Source organism: Rhinopithecus roxellana, chromosome 12 (genome assembly GCF_007565055.1).
Source record: "Rhinopithecus roxellana isolate Shanxi Qingling chromosome 12, ASM756505v1, whole genome shotgun sequence".
Classification (NCBI taxonomy): domain Eukaryota; kingdom Metazoa; phylum Chordata; class Mammalia; order Primates; family Cercopithecidae; genus Rhinopithecus; species Rhinopithecus roxellana.
In genome coordinates, this window is record NC_044560.1 from 2,949,904 (window position 1) to 2,963,722 (window position 13,819).

At 50.6% G+C, this 13,819-nt stretch overlaps 1 non-coding gene across 1 annotated transcript; it reads right to left on the minus strand.

The window, feature by feature from the left end:
* Positions 1-10,853: 10,853 nt before the first annotated feature.
* Positions 10,854-10,971, minus strand: LOC115892448. Its single transcript, XR_004052330.1, has one exon. It is a non-coding gene; the product is annotated as a U5 spliceosomal RNA (small nuclear RNA).
* Between the last annotated feature and the right edge of the window lie 2,848 nt (positions 10,972-13,819).

Sequence of the window (13,819 nt, forward strand, 5' to 3'; positions counted from 1 at the left end):
GTGGTGCCTAAGAAATACCAATCGAGGCCGGGCGCGGTGGCTCAAGCCTGTAATCCCAGCACTTTGGGAGGCTGAGACGGGCGGATCACGAGGTCAGGAGATCGAGACCATCCTGGCTAACACGGTGAAACCCCGTCTCTACTAAAAATACGAAGAAAAACTAGCCGGGCGAGGTTGCGGTGCCTGTAGTCCCAGCTACACGGGAGGCTGAGGCAGGAGAATGGTGTAAACCCGGGAGGCGGAGTTGGCAGTGAGCTGAGATCCGGTCACTGCACTCCAGCCTGGACAGAGCAAGACTCCTTCTCAAAAAAAAAAAAAAAAAAAAAAAAATACCAATCGAATGATTAGAATGTCCATAAACTGAGTTTGTAAAGTACAGCTCTGATTAAGTGCTCACCATACATGTTAGATATTTCACATCAGCACGGCCTTTTGGGGTGAAGAGGTTGCTGGGGGTTAAGATCCCGGTTTGAGAGATGTGGAACCTGGACCTCACACAGTGAATCATTTGTCCAAGGCCACGTGACCATCAAGTGACTGGAGTGCAAACTCTGCCTCGATGCTGGTGCAGGCTTGCTCGGAGTCCCCACGCTGCCATTTCTCCCCACGGCGTGCGTCTGATGGCTTCGATGGCATGGCTCAGTGTCCACAGGGCTTCCAGTTGGGCACCATGGTAGAGAGGAGATGCTGGTGGTCCACAGTGGAGCAGGCCAAGCAGTAACCCTAGTGGGTCCCATCTGCATGGTCCAGTGGAGGCTGGCTGCACACAGAGAGACTTTTTCTTTTTTTTCTTTTTTTTTTTTTTTTTGAGACAGAGTCTCGCTGTTGCCCAGGCTGGAGTGCAGTGGCACGATCTCAGCTCACTGCAAGCTCCACCTCCCGGGTTCACACCATTCTCCTGCCTCAGCCTCCCAAGTAGCTGGGACTACAGGCGCCCGCCACCACGCCCAGCTAATTTTTTTTATATTTTTAGTAGAGATGGGGTTTCACTGTGTTAGCCAGGATGGTCTCGATCTCCTGACCTCGTGATCCGCCCGCCTCAGCCTCCCCAAGCGCTGGGACTACAGGTGTGAGCCACCGCGCCCGGCCACAGAGAGCCTTTTAAAAGTTGCTTCTTCAGGGCCTGAAATCTGGTGTGGAAAATTTAATTGCATACGATCTGAAACTTCCCAACAGCTGAAACATTGGTTTGGAAATGTGTTCACTCCCTGAAAATCTACCTGCACCCCATACATCTGTCCCATCTCCATCTTCTCAGCCACTTTTTTTTTTTTTTTTTTTTTTTTTTTGAGACGGGGTCTCATTCTGTTGCCCAGGCTAGAGTGCCATATGGTAATCTCAGCTCACTGCAACTTCCTCAGGTTCAAGCGATTCTCCTGCCTCACTCAGCCTCCTGAGCAGCTGGGATGACAGGCATGTGCCACCACACCTGGCTAATTATTGTATTTTTGGAAGAAATGGGGTTTTACCATGTTGACCAGGCTGCTCTCGAACTCCTGACCTCAGGTGATCCACCCTCCTCTGCCTCCCAATGTGCTGGGATTACAGGCTTGAGCCACTGCACCCGGCCTCTCTCAGCCACCTTGACTCCTGCCATTGTGGCGGCAGCCAGTTCTGCACGGGTATGAGTGTCCTGGCAGCACCCAGCATCAGCCTCTGTCATCTTTAGGAAGCTGCGAGGCACTCAGGCATATGTAGCCTTGAAGCATGTGAATGGTAACACCATTTGGGGCCACGCTTCACCCGTGGGACATGGAGCCAGTAGACACAAGCTGTCCTCTTCCGTCCCTGGCGTGGACAATTCTGAGGCATACTTTATTCGGCTTCTCAGAAGGTGCTACGGTTTGGATATGGTTTGTTGACATTTGGCCCTCAGTGTGGCAGTGTTGGGAGGTGGGCCTTTGTGGGAGGTGTTTGGGTCACATGAGTGGATCCCTCCTGGAGGGCTTGGCATCCTCTCTCAGGAATGAGTGAGTTCTTCCTCTTGTGGGAATGGATTAGTTCCCAGGAGAGCAGGTTGTTATAAAACCAGGAAGCCCCTCGGGTTTGCTTCTTTACACGTGTCTGCTTCCCCTTCAACCTTCTCCACCATGCTAGGAGGCAGCAAAGAAGCCAGGCAGATGCTGGCACCATGCCCTCGAACTTCTCAGCCTGCAGAGCCGTGAGCTACATAAACCTTGTTTCTTGACTGGCGCAGTGGCTCACTCCTATAATCCCAGGACTTTGGGAGGTGAAGGCAGGTGGATGACGAGGTCAGGCAGATCGAGACCATCCTGGCCAACATGGTGAAACCTTGTCTCTACTGAAAATACAAAAATTGGCCGGGCACAGTGGCTCATGCCTGTAATCCCAGCACTTTGGGAGGCGGAGGAGGGCAGATCACGAGGTCAGGAGATCAAGACCATCCTGGCTAACTCAGTGAAACCCTGTCTCTACTAAAAATACAAAAAAATTAGCCTGGCGTGGTGGCGGCCGCCTGTAGTCCCCGCTACTCGGGAGGCTGAGGCAGGAGAGTGGCGTGAACCCGGGAGGCAGAGCTTGCAGTGAGCTGAGATCGCGCCACTGCACTCCAGCCTGGGCAACAGAGCGAGACTTCGTCTCAAAAAAAAAAAAAAAAAAATTAGCTGGGTATGGTGGTGCATGCCTGTAATCCCAGCTACATGGGAGACTGAGGCAGGAGAATTGCTTGAACCAGGGAGTCGAAGGTTGCAGTGAGCCGAGATCATGCCACTGTACTCCAGCCTGGCAACAGAACGACACTCCATCTCAAAAACAAAAACAAAAACAAAAAAACCTCTTTTCTTTATAAATCACCCAGCCCTAGGTATTCTGTTATAGCAACATGACATGGACTAAAACAGAAGGTCCCCACAAGATCAAGCCCTGGGTAGGAGACCCAGGCTAAGGCACTAATCAAGAGGCCTGTGGCTCCTCTGGACGATTTTTCTAGGAGGAAGTGGGATTCTCCATGGCCATTGACATGGGCTGAATTGTGTCCCCTCCTTAAATGTCTATGTTGAAATCTTTTTTTTTTTTTTTGAGAACTGTGAGTGCACCCAGGTGGGAGTACAGTGACATGAACATGGCTCACTGCAGCCTCAACCTCCTGGGCCCAGGCAATCCTCCTATCTCAGCTCCCCCAAGTACCTGGGACTACAGGTGTGCACCACCACACCTGGCCAGTTTTTGTATTTTTTTGTAGAGATGGGGCTTTGCCATGTTGCCCAGGCTGGTTTCAAACTCCTGAGCTCAAATGATCCACCTGCCTCAGCCTCCCAGAGTGCTGGGATTACAGACATGAGCCACCATACCAGGCCCCTGCATTGATGTTCTAACTTCCAATGTGATAGGATTAGGAAGCGGCGCTTTCAGGGGGGTTCTTAGTTCATGAGGGTAGAGTCCTCATGAATGGGATTAGGGCCCTTCTAAGGGGGCTCCACAGAGCTGCCTCACCCTCTTTCCACCATGTGAGAATGCAACGAGAAGACAGCAGTCTGCAACCGGAAAGAGGGGCCTCACTAGAACCCAACCATGCTGGCACTGTGATTTCGAACTTCAGCCTCTGGAACTAGGAGACATCAATTTCTGCTGTTTTGAAGCTGCCCAGACTATGGTATATGGTTAGAGCAGCCGGAATAGACCAATACGGGCATATCTTTCCAGCGGAGAAATGGAACTCTTCTCTGGTGATAACAAACCAAGAATACAGGGAGTCATAGGACTGTGGATGCTTTTTTTTCTTTTCTTTTCTTTTCTTTTCTTTTTTTTTTTTTTTTTTGAGACGGAGTCTCGCTCTGTCACCCGGGCTGGAGTGCTGTGGCCGGATCTCAGCTCACTGCAAGCTCCGCCTCCCGGGTTCACGCCATTCTCCTGCCTCAGCCTCCCGGGTAGCTGGGACTACAGGCGCCGCTACCTCGCCCGGCTAGTTTTTTGTAGTTTTTAGTAGAGACGGGGTTTCACCGTGTTAGCCAGGATGGTCTCGATCTCCTGACCTCGTGATCCGCCCGCCTCGGCCTCCCAAAGTGCTGGGATTACAGGCTTGAGCCACCGCGCCCGGCCTCTTTTTTTTTCTTTAGTCAAGGTCTCGCTCTGTTGCCCAGGCTGAAGTGCAGTGGTGTAATCACAGCTCACTGCGGCCTCAACCTCATGGGCTCAAGAAACCCTCCCACCTCAGCCTCCTGAGTAGCTGGGACTATAGGCACAAGCCACCACGGCTGGTTAATTTTTTTTTGTATATTTTGTAGAGACAGAGTTTCACCATGTTGCCCAGGCTGGTCTCACACTCCTGAGCTCAAGCAATCCGCCCACCTCGGTCTCCCAAAGTGCTGGGATTACAGCCATGAGCCACCGTGCCTGGCCAAATAAATCTTAGGGTATTTCTGGTGAGGAGTAACCAGCTTCTGACCGAGCACAGTGGCTCACATCTATAATCCAGCACTTCGGGAGGCTGAGACAGGAGGATCTCTTGAGCCCAAGACTTCCAGACCAGCCTGAGTGATATAGTGAGACCTTGTCTCTACAGAAAATTTTAAAAATTAGCTGAGCATGATGGTGGTGTGCACTGTGATTCCAGTTACTTGGGAGGCTAAGGTGGGAGGATCGCTTGAGCCCAGGAGGTGGAGGTTGCAGTGAGTCAAGATCACACCACTGTACTCCAGCCTATGTGACAGAGTAAGATCCTATATCAAAACAAAACAAAACAAAAGGCCGGGCACGGTGGCTCAAGCCTGTAATCCCAGCACTTTGGGAGGCCGAGGCGGGCGGATCACGAGGTCAGGAGATCGAGACCATCCTGGCTAACACTGTGAAACCCCGTCTCTACTAAAAAATACAAAAAACTAGCCGGGCGAGGTGGCGGGCACCTGTAGTCCCAGCTACTCGGGAGGCTGAGGCAGGAGAATGGCGTAAACCCGGGAGGCGGAGTTTGCAGTGAGCTGAGATCTGGCCACTGCACTCCAGCCTGGGTGACAGAACGAGACTCCTTCTCAAAAAAACAAAACAAAACAAAGCAAAACAAAAACAAACAAACAAAAAAAAACACAAAACCTCAGCTTTCCTACCCAAAGAGCTGAGGCTTACCTCTCCAGAAGCAGATCAATTTCTGCCAGGCGGGGACGGTTATTCCTTTTCATCCCAGAATCTCTCTGGGCAGGGAAGGCTTGAGGAGCCTCTGAAGAGCAGGTGGGACATTGGTGGACGGCACTTACTTCCAGGCTCGTTAAACTGGTGTGGGGAGCTTAGCCCTGGTGTGAGAGCAGATCCTCTCTAGGAATCTTTTTTGACTGGAACACAAAGGGGAACAGACACAGACACACCTCAGCGAATGCAGCCTGCAGGAGAGACAGACGAGTGTCGACGGAGGATTACCCAGGTGCCGAGGCAAGAGACTGAAGGCACAAACTGTTTCAGTATAATAAAACAGTTACAATAGTTATAATACAAATTAGATATAGAGATGATCATGGACATTATAAATCATTAGTATGGACATTATTAATCATTAGCTTTTTTTTTTTTTTTTTTTTTTTTTTTTTTTTTTTTTGAGACGGAGTCTCGCTCTGCCACCCAGGCTGGAGTGCAGTGGCCGGATCTCAGCTCACTGCAAGCTCCGCCTCCCGGGTTTACGCCATTCTCCTGCCTCAGCCTCCCGAGTAGCTGGGACTACAGGCACCCGCCTCGTCGCCCGGCTAGTTTTTTTTTGTATTTTTTAAGTAGAGACAGGGTTTCACCGTATTAGCCAGGATGGTCTCGATCTCCTGACCTCGTGATCTGCCCGTCTCGGCCTCCCAAAGTGCTGGGATTACAGGCTTGAGCCACCGCGCCCGGCCAATCATTAGCTTTTAATATTATTCTTTGTTGTATAACCAAGGAATAACCGGTGGGTATAGGGTCAGGTGCTGAAGGGACATTGTGAGAAGTGACCAAGAAGGCAAGAGGTGAGCCCTCTTATCACACCCGCATAAGGGCCTCTTGAAGGCTCCTTGGTCAAGCGGTAACGCCAGTGTCTGGGAAGACACCCATTACTTAGCAGACCGGGAAAGGGAGTCTCCTTTCCTTGGAGGAGTCAGGAACAATCTGCTCCACCAGCTTCTCGTGGAAGGCTGGATATTATCCAGGCCTGCCCGCAGTCATCCGGAGGCCTAAACCCCTCCCTGTGGTGCTGTGCTTCAATGGTTACGCTCCTTGTCCACTTCCATGTTCCTCCCGTACTCCTGGTTCCTCTTTGAAGTTCTTAGAAGACAGTGGTAGAAGAAATAGTGAAAGTCTTAAAGTCTTTGATCTTTCTGATAAGTGCATAGAAGAAAACGCTGACGTATGCTGCCTTCCCTTTCTGCTTCGGCTATCTAAAAGGGAAGGGCCCACTGCTCCATGATCACGTGACTTGCTTGACCTTATCAATCACTTGGACGACTCACCCTCCTTACCCTGCCTGCCCCTTGTCTTGTATACAATAAATATAAGCGTGCCCAGCCATTCGGGGCCACCACCGGTGTCCTTGTCTTGGTGGTAGTGGCCTCCCGGGCCCAGCTGTTTTCTATTCATTTCTTGGTCTTGTGTCTTTATTTCTTACGATCTCTCGTCTCTGCACACGGGGAGAACACCCGCCAAGCCCCGTAGGGCTGGACCCTACAGATGAGAAACTGGATGATGATACTGCAGTCAGGGCTGTGGAACTATGGGGCAGGGACATCTAACCTCTCCTTGAAAGTCAGGGAGGTCTTCCTGAAGGAAAGTGAAACCTCTAATCTGGAAACTGAAAGATGATGGGAGTCAGCCAAGCTAAGTAGTGGAGAGCCTGAGTGAATGAATGCACAGAGGTGGGTGGGTGTAGGGAAGCCTTTATTTTGAAACAGGGTCTCCCTCTGTCTCCCAGGCTGGAGTGCAGTGATACAATCACGGCTTACTGCAGCCTCGAGCTCTTGGGCTCAAGTGATCCTCCCACCTCAGCCTCCTGAGTAGCTAGGACCACAAGTGCATGCTACCACACCCAGCTAATTTTTTAAAAATGTTCTGTTGGCCGGGCGTGGTGGCTCAAGCCTGTAATCCCAGCACTTTGGGAGGCCGAGACGGGTGGATCACGAGGTCAGGAGATCGAGACCATCCTGGCTAACACTGTGAAACCTCGTCTCTACTAAAAAATACAAAAAACTAGCCGGGCGACGTGGCGGGCGCCTATAGTCCCAGCTACTCGGGAGGCTGAGGCAGGAGAATGTCGTGAACCCGGGAGGCGGAGCTTGCAGTGAGCTGAGATCCAGCCACTGCACTCCAGCCCGGGCGACAGAGCAAGACTCCATCTCAAAAAAAAAAAAAAAAAAAATGTTCTGTAGAGATGGGGCCTCGCCATGTTGCCTGGGCTTGCCTCAAACTCCTGGGCTCAAGCGATCCTCCCGCCTTAGCCTCCCAAAGTGTTGGATTACAGGTGTGAGCCACTGGACCCACCCAAGAATTGGATTTCTTTGCCCGCATCACTGTCTTCTAGGGACAAAGGGTGGGCTCCGGCCCTAATTCACGGCAACAGTGACATTAGAGATCATCATTCCTTCCATGGACGTATCCCTTCTCTCCTTATTACTGTCATAATTTTAGCCAGTCTACAGTTACGCTGAAAACTGAAGAACGGTTTTATCACCATGTTTTACAAAGTGCAAATTGAGACCTGGTGAAAAACAGTGACTTGCTAAAGGTCAAAGAGAGGTCATTCATGGAGTTGGGTGGTGGCACCCTTGCAGGATGTACCCGCAGCCAGTGGTGGGTTAATCATTACCTCCGCTAACAGCTTGTGATGGTTAACATTAAGTGTCAACTTGGCCCAGCGCAGTAGCCCACGCCTGTAATCCCAGCACTTTGGGAAGCCGAGGCGGGTGGATCCCTTGAGGTCAGGAGCTCGAGACTGGCCTGGCCAACATGGTGAAACCCCGTCTCTACTAAAAATGCAAAAAATTAACCGGGTGTGGTGGCGGGTGCCTGTAACCCCAGCTACTTGGGAGGCTGAGGCAAGAGAATCGCTTGAACCTAGGAGACAGAGGTTGCAGTGAGCCGAGATCGTGCCATTGCACTGCAGCCTGGGGTGACAGAGAGAAACTTCATCTCAGAAAAAAAAAAAAAAAGTCTCAACTTGATTGCATCGAAGGATGCAAAGTATTGTTTCTGGGTGTATCTGGGTGTTTCTGGCCTGTGCTCGAGGCTTCCTGCCCTTGAACATCAGACTCCAAGTTCTTTGGCTTTTGGACTCTTGGACTTACACCAGTGGTTTGCTGGGGGCTCTCAGGCCTTCGGCCACAGACTGAAGGCTGCACTGTCAGCTCCCTACTTTTAAGGTTTGGGGACTGAACTGAGCCACTGCTGGCTTCTTTGCTCCTCAGCTTGCAGACGGCCTATCATGGGACTTGACCTTGTGATCATGTGAGTCAATTCTCCTTAATAAAGTCCCTCTCATATATACGTAGATCCTGTTAGTCCTGTCCTTCTAGAGAACCCTGACTAACACACACGTGGAGGAGAACTCTGAAAACCCGGGCCAGGGACCAGCGTGACTGCTCTGTGGCTGTCCCAGGAGACAGCAACGCTGGGCAAGTTTGCTCGTGAGAAAGGCTGAGGCTTCTCTCAGAATAAAACCTTGGGAAGAGACAACTATGCAGCATTCCCAGGGGCCGGCGCAGTGGCTCACAACTGTAATCCCAGCACTTTGGGAGGCCAAGGTGGGCGGATCACCTGAGGTCAGGAGTTCGAGACCAGCCTGGCCAATATGGCGAAACCCCATCTCTACTAAAAATACAAAAATTAGCCAGGCGTGGTGGTGGCGCCTGTAATCCCAGCTACTTGGGAGGCTGAGGCAGGAGAATCGCTTGAACCCGGAAGGCAGAGGTTGCAGTGAGCCAAGATCATACCACAGCACTCCAGCCTGGGCGACAAGAGCAAGACTCCATCTCAAAACAAACAAACAAAACCTTTCTCTTGTCATGTAACCCATACATACACATACTATGTACCCACAAACATAAAAGTCAAAAATTTAAGACAAAACGAAAACAACAGAAAACCTTTTTTTGAGGAGTCCCTAGGCTTCACCGGTTTGTCAAAACTGGAGCTTGATTGCTGAGACTTTATTTGCATACCCACAATGCATTGTGCACCAAATAATTTTCATCTTTAAAATTACTAGATGCCTTTTTTCCTTCAATCTATCTTTCCCGAAACTGAGACTGCTGTTCCAGAATTGTCTGAAGAAAAAGGCAGAAGTCAATAGCTCTTTTGGGCAGAAAGAAAGTTACCATTAGCCCATTGGGAGTAGTCCTTACTTGAGAACTGAGGGCCGCCCATCGTAGCCGTACACTAGTTTCTCTTCATAATCGCATGAATCTTTTGTTTTTTACTAAGTATTTCAGTGGCGAAAAACTGAGTTTTAAGGTTTATTGAGGCCTATGCATTTCTTATTGCGGTTTGAGCAGTCTTAAAAGTAAACAAAGAACAAACTCAAAAACTCCAGTGTGATCAGAGCTGGCTTTTTGAGGAACAGCTGATGTTGGGGGAAAAGGACAATTACCCTCCTACATAGCTGTGGCGGGGGGTGGCGGGGGGTGGCGGGGGGTGGCGGGGGGTGGCGGGGGGGTGGCGGCTTAAGGGCCTGAGTCTAGGGTCAGAATTTTTTTTGTTTTGTTTTGTTTTTGAGACATTTCGCTTTGTCGCTCAGGCAATGGCGTGACTTCGGCTCACTTCAACCTCCGCCTTCCAGGTTCAAGCGATTCTCAGCCTCCCGAGTAGCTGGGACTATAGCCAATTTCCCGGCTAATTTTTGTATTTTCAGTAGAGACGGGGTTTCTCCATGTTGGCCAGGCCAGTCTCGAACTCCTGAGCTCAGGTGATCCGCCTGCCTCGGCCTCCCAAAGTGTAAGGATTTTACAAGCGTGAGCCACCGCGCCCAGCATAGGGGGGTCAGGATTTTTGCTATTGATTTCCTCCCTCCTTTACCGGGACAGACCCTGCCAGTTTTCCCTCCTCAGTACTCAACGTCTCCCTAGAATCTCCCATCACTAGCAGGGCTCACGGCTACCTGGAGGCATGACTACATTTCCCAGCCTCCCTTGCGGTTGAGACGAATTCTAGCCAATGGGAGTGGCTGGAAAATTCACTTTCTCTTGCGTTTCATCAAACCGGTTGGGTCTCGGGAGGACTAGCTGCGCGCCGGGCACCGCTCCTCAGGCGGGGATACTGGGTAGAAGAGCTCGGGGCTGCCTTCTTCACGGAGAATCCGGTGGGAGCAGCGGGGGAGCTCGCCCACAGCCCCTGCTTCATTTGATCGGATAGTCCAGCTGTCCCCAACCTTTCTGGCACAAGGGACCCGGTTCGTGGAAGACAGTTTTTCCAAGGGCGGAGGAAGGGTGGGTACGGGATGTGGACAGTTTCAGGTTGAAACTGTCCCCCCTCAAGTCATCAGCCATTAGACTCATTAGGAGTACGCACCTAGATCCCTCGTATGCGCAGTTCACAATAGAATTCCTGCTCCTAGGAGAATCTGATGCCCTACTGACCTGACAAGATGGGGAGGTCAGGCGGTAGTGCTCGCTTACCAGCGGGTAACCCTCTGTCGGTCAGTGGCGGGGGTTAAAAAGCCCTGTTCCTTGGTCAAAAGCAGTAAGCCACCCCAACGTGTCACGGTTAGCAACTTCCCAGAGGTGCAACATAATTACTAACGCCTACATAACAAGGCGAACCTCTAAGAAAATACGCGTTTGTATTGAACACATTTTGCATGGTTTATGAATTCTTACTTGACAGTTTACTATTAACTACGTAATTGAACATAACATAACGCAAGTCTGTTTATTAAGTCTACTTTTAGCAACACTGAACTTAGCCCTGCTAAAATGCAAGGCCTCAAAAAATTGATTTAAAACTCAGAGTTGTTCCTCTCCACGGAAATCTTTAGTAAAAGGCGAAAGATTTATACGATTTGAAGAGAAACCAGAGTGTAACCAACGTGCCCGGCACTCAGTCCTTAGGTAACGACTACTCCCAATAGGCTAATGGTAACTTTCTCTCCGTCCAAAAGAGCTATTTACTTCTGCCTTTTTCTTCAGACAATTCTGAACAGCAATCTAGGTGTCGGGAAAGATAGGTTGAAGGAAAAAGGGGATAGTAACTTTAAAGACGAACATTATTTGGTGCACAATGCATTGTGGGTATGCAAATAAAGCCTCACCAATCGCGCTCCAGTTTCAGGAAATACCTTAAATGGTTCATGCGTTTTAGCGCTGCGCCTGAGGCCACCACCCGGGGGCAGAGCAGAGTCTGGTCCCAGAAGAAAAAGGCTGACTTTATCTGCTTTACTTACAGTGGGCGAGCTATGAGGTCGGTGCAAAAGTAATTGCGGTTTTTGCAATTTAATTGCAAAATTAACCTAATAAGTAAACAATTTTTTTGAACTTAAAAAAAAGTAAAAAAAAAAAATTATCTTGGCTGGACTCTGTGGCTCACCCTTGTAATCCCAGCACTTTGGGTGGCTGAGGCGGGCTGATCGACTGAACTAGGGGTTTGAGACCAGCTTGGGCAACATAACGAGAGCCTGTCTCCAAAAAAAAAAAAAAAAAAATTCTTACACTTATAGCCACTCCAGACCTACTGAAGCCCTGGGGATTGGGCCCAGCCCCCTGAGTCTGAACTCATCCTCCATGTGATTCTGATGCAGGCTACATTGAGAACCTCTGTTGGGCAACTGTTCTGCCTGAAATACGGAGAGTGAGGAGTTTGGGAGACACATTACAGGCTGAGCAGGGGCAGGCCTGGGAAAGGCTGTGAAATGAGGAGAGAAAAGGCCAGGGAAGGTGGCCTTTTCCCACCACCTTCCCACCAGGGGGATGGTGGCATGAAAGGAGGGGGCAGGGCAGGAGCCTGTGAAAGAGACTAGAGAAATTCAGGGAGGAAGAAGGAAAACCTGGACGGGGAGCCGTACAGAAACCGAGGGCAGAGAAGAAGTTTCCTGGCTGGGCGCAGGGGCTCACGCCTGTAATCCCAATACTTTGGGAGAGAGGAAGGGAACAGTAGGTGAGGAGGGGCAGGAGATGGGGAGGGGGCGGTAGCTGGCTCCTGGTTGCAGAAGGGAAGGAGGAGCGGTGCAGGTGTCTCCCCGCAGTGATCCTGGTCCATGGAGCCTGGGCCCACTCCCAACCCCCATTCTCTCACTCCCCTGCAGCCCCTCCTTTGCTGATCCCTATTTCCCTCCATCTTCTCACCTGGGAGATCCCAGGGCCCCGTCTTTCCAGCCTCTGCCCTGTAGCAGCTGAACTGCTGGAAAAATCCCACAGCAAGGGAACCTCCGATACAGGCCTCCACTTCACCTGTTTCTCTCATTGGCTCCATTTCCCCCCTCAAGATGTCCCTTTTAGGCCGAGTGCAGTGCTCACGCCTGTAATCCCAGCACCTTGGGAGGCGGAGGCAGGAGGATCACCTGACGTCAGGAGTTTGACACCAGCCTGGCCAACAAGGCAAAACCCTGTCTCTACTAAACATACAAAAAATAGCTTGATGTGTTGGTGTGTGCCTGCAATCCCAGCTACTTGGGAGGCTGAGGCATAAGAATCACTTGAATCCAGGAGGCAGATGTTGCAGTGAGCTGAGATTGCACCATTGCACTCAAGCCTGGGGGACAAGAGCAAAACTCCGTCTCAAAAAACAAACAAACAAAAAAACAAACACACAAACACCCCTTTTAACCCTTCTCTCCCCTTATCTTCCTGCTCTGCAACTCACTGTGTCAGCCCACAACATCCCAGGGGCGTCCTTGAGAGGCCAGACGCCCTCATCTTCCCAGCCCGCAGCAGCCGCATCTGCCTCATCTTCTGCCTCCTCCCATGAATGGCCCTTGTCCTGGGCTTTGAACCCCGACTCCACAAAGATGGTGCCTCTTCCATGCAGTCCCCCAGCAGCACCCTCTGTGTCCCTCCCGCTGTGGTCGTTTGAATGTCGTGGCCCCTCACACATCCACAGGCTGAAATGTAATCTCCAAGATGATGGTGTTGATAGGTGGGCCTCTGGGAGGTGATTGGGTCATGGATGGGATCAGTGTCCTTATAAAAGGGTTTGAGGGAGCGAGTTTGTGCCTTTTACCCTCCCATCAAGTGGGGACACAGGGAAGGTGCCATCCATGAGGAACAGGCCTTCACTAGACCACAAATCTGCTGGTGCCTGTGATACTGGACTTCCCAGCCTCCAGAACTGTGAGCAATAAATAAATTTCTGCTGTTTATAAATTACCCAGTTTAAGGTATTTTGTCATAGCACCTGAACTAGGACACCCCCCCTACTGGCTCATCTTCTAGACGGATAAGTAGGCTTCCTTATCTCCTAACCTGAGAGAGGGGTGAAGGAGGAAGTGGGGAAGGAAGAAAGACTTCCTAAACCTCATCACCATCAGCCACAACAAAGCAAAGCACTTTTACTTTGTATTTCTATTTAAAAAAAAAGAAAATCTGATGGAAATCTCTTTAGTAAAAAGAAACTCGGGGCCGGGCGCAGTGACTCAGACCTGTAATCCCAGTACTTTGTGAGGCCAAGGCGGGCAGATCCCCTGAGGTCAGGAGTTCGAGACCAGCCTGGCCAACATGGTAAAACCCCCGTCTCTACTAAAAACACAAAAATTACCTGGGCATGGTGGGCGCCTATAGTCCCAGTTACTTGGGAGGCTGAAGCGGCAGGAGAATCGCTTGAACCCTGGAGGCAGAGGTTGCAATGAGCCGAGATTGTGCCACTGCATTCCAGCCTGGGAGACAGAGCAAGACTCTGTCTCAAAAAAAAAAAAAAAAAAAAAAAAAGATTTCCAAAC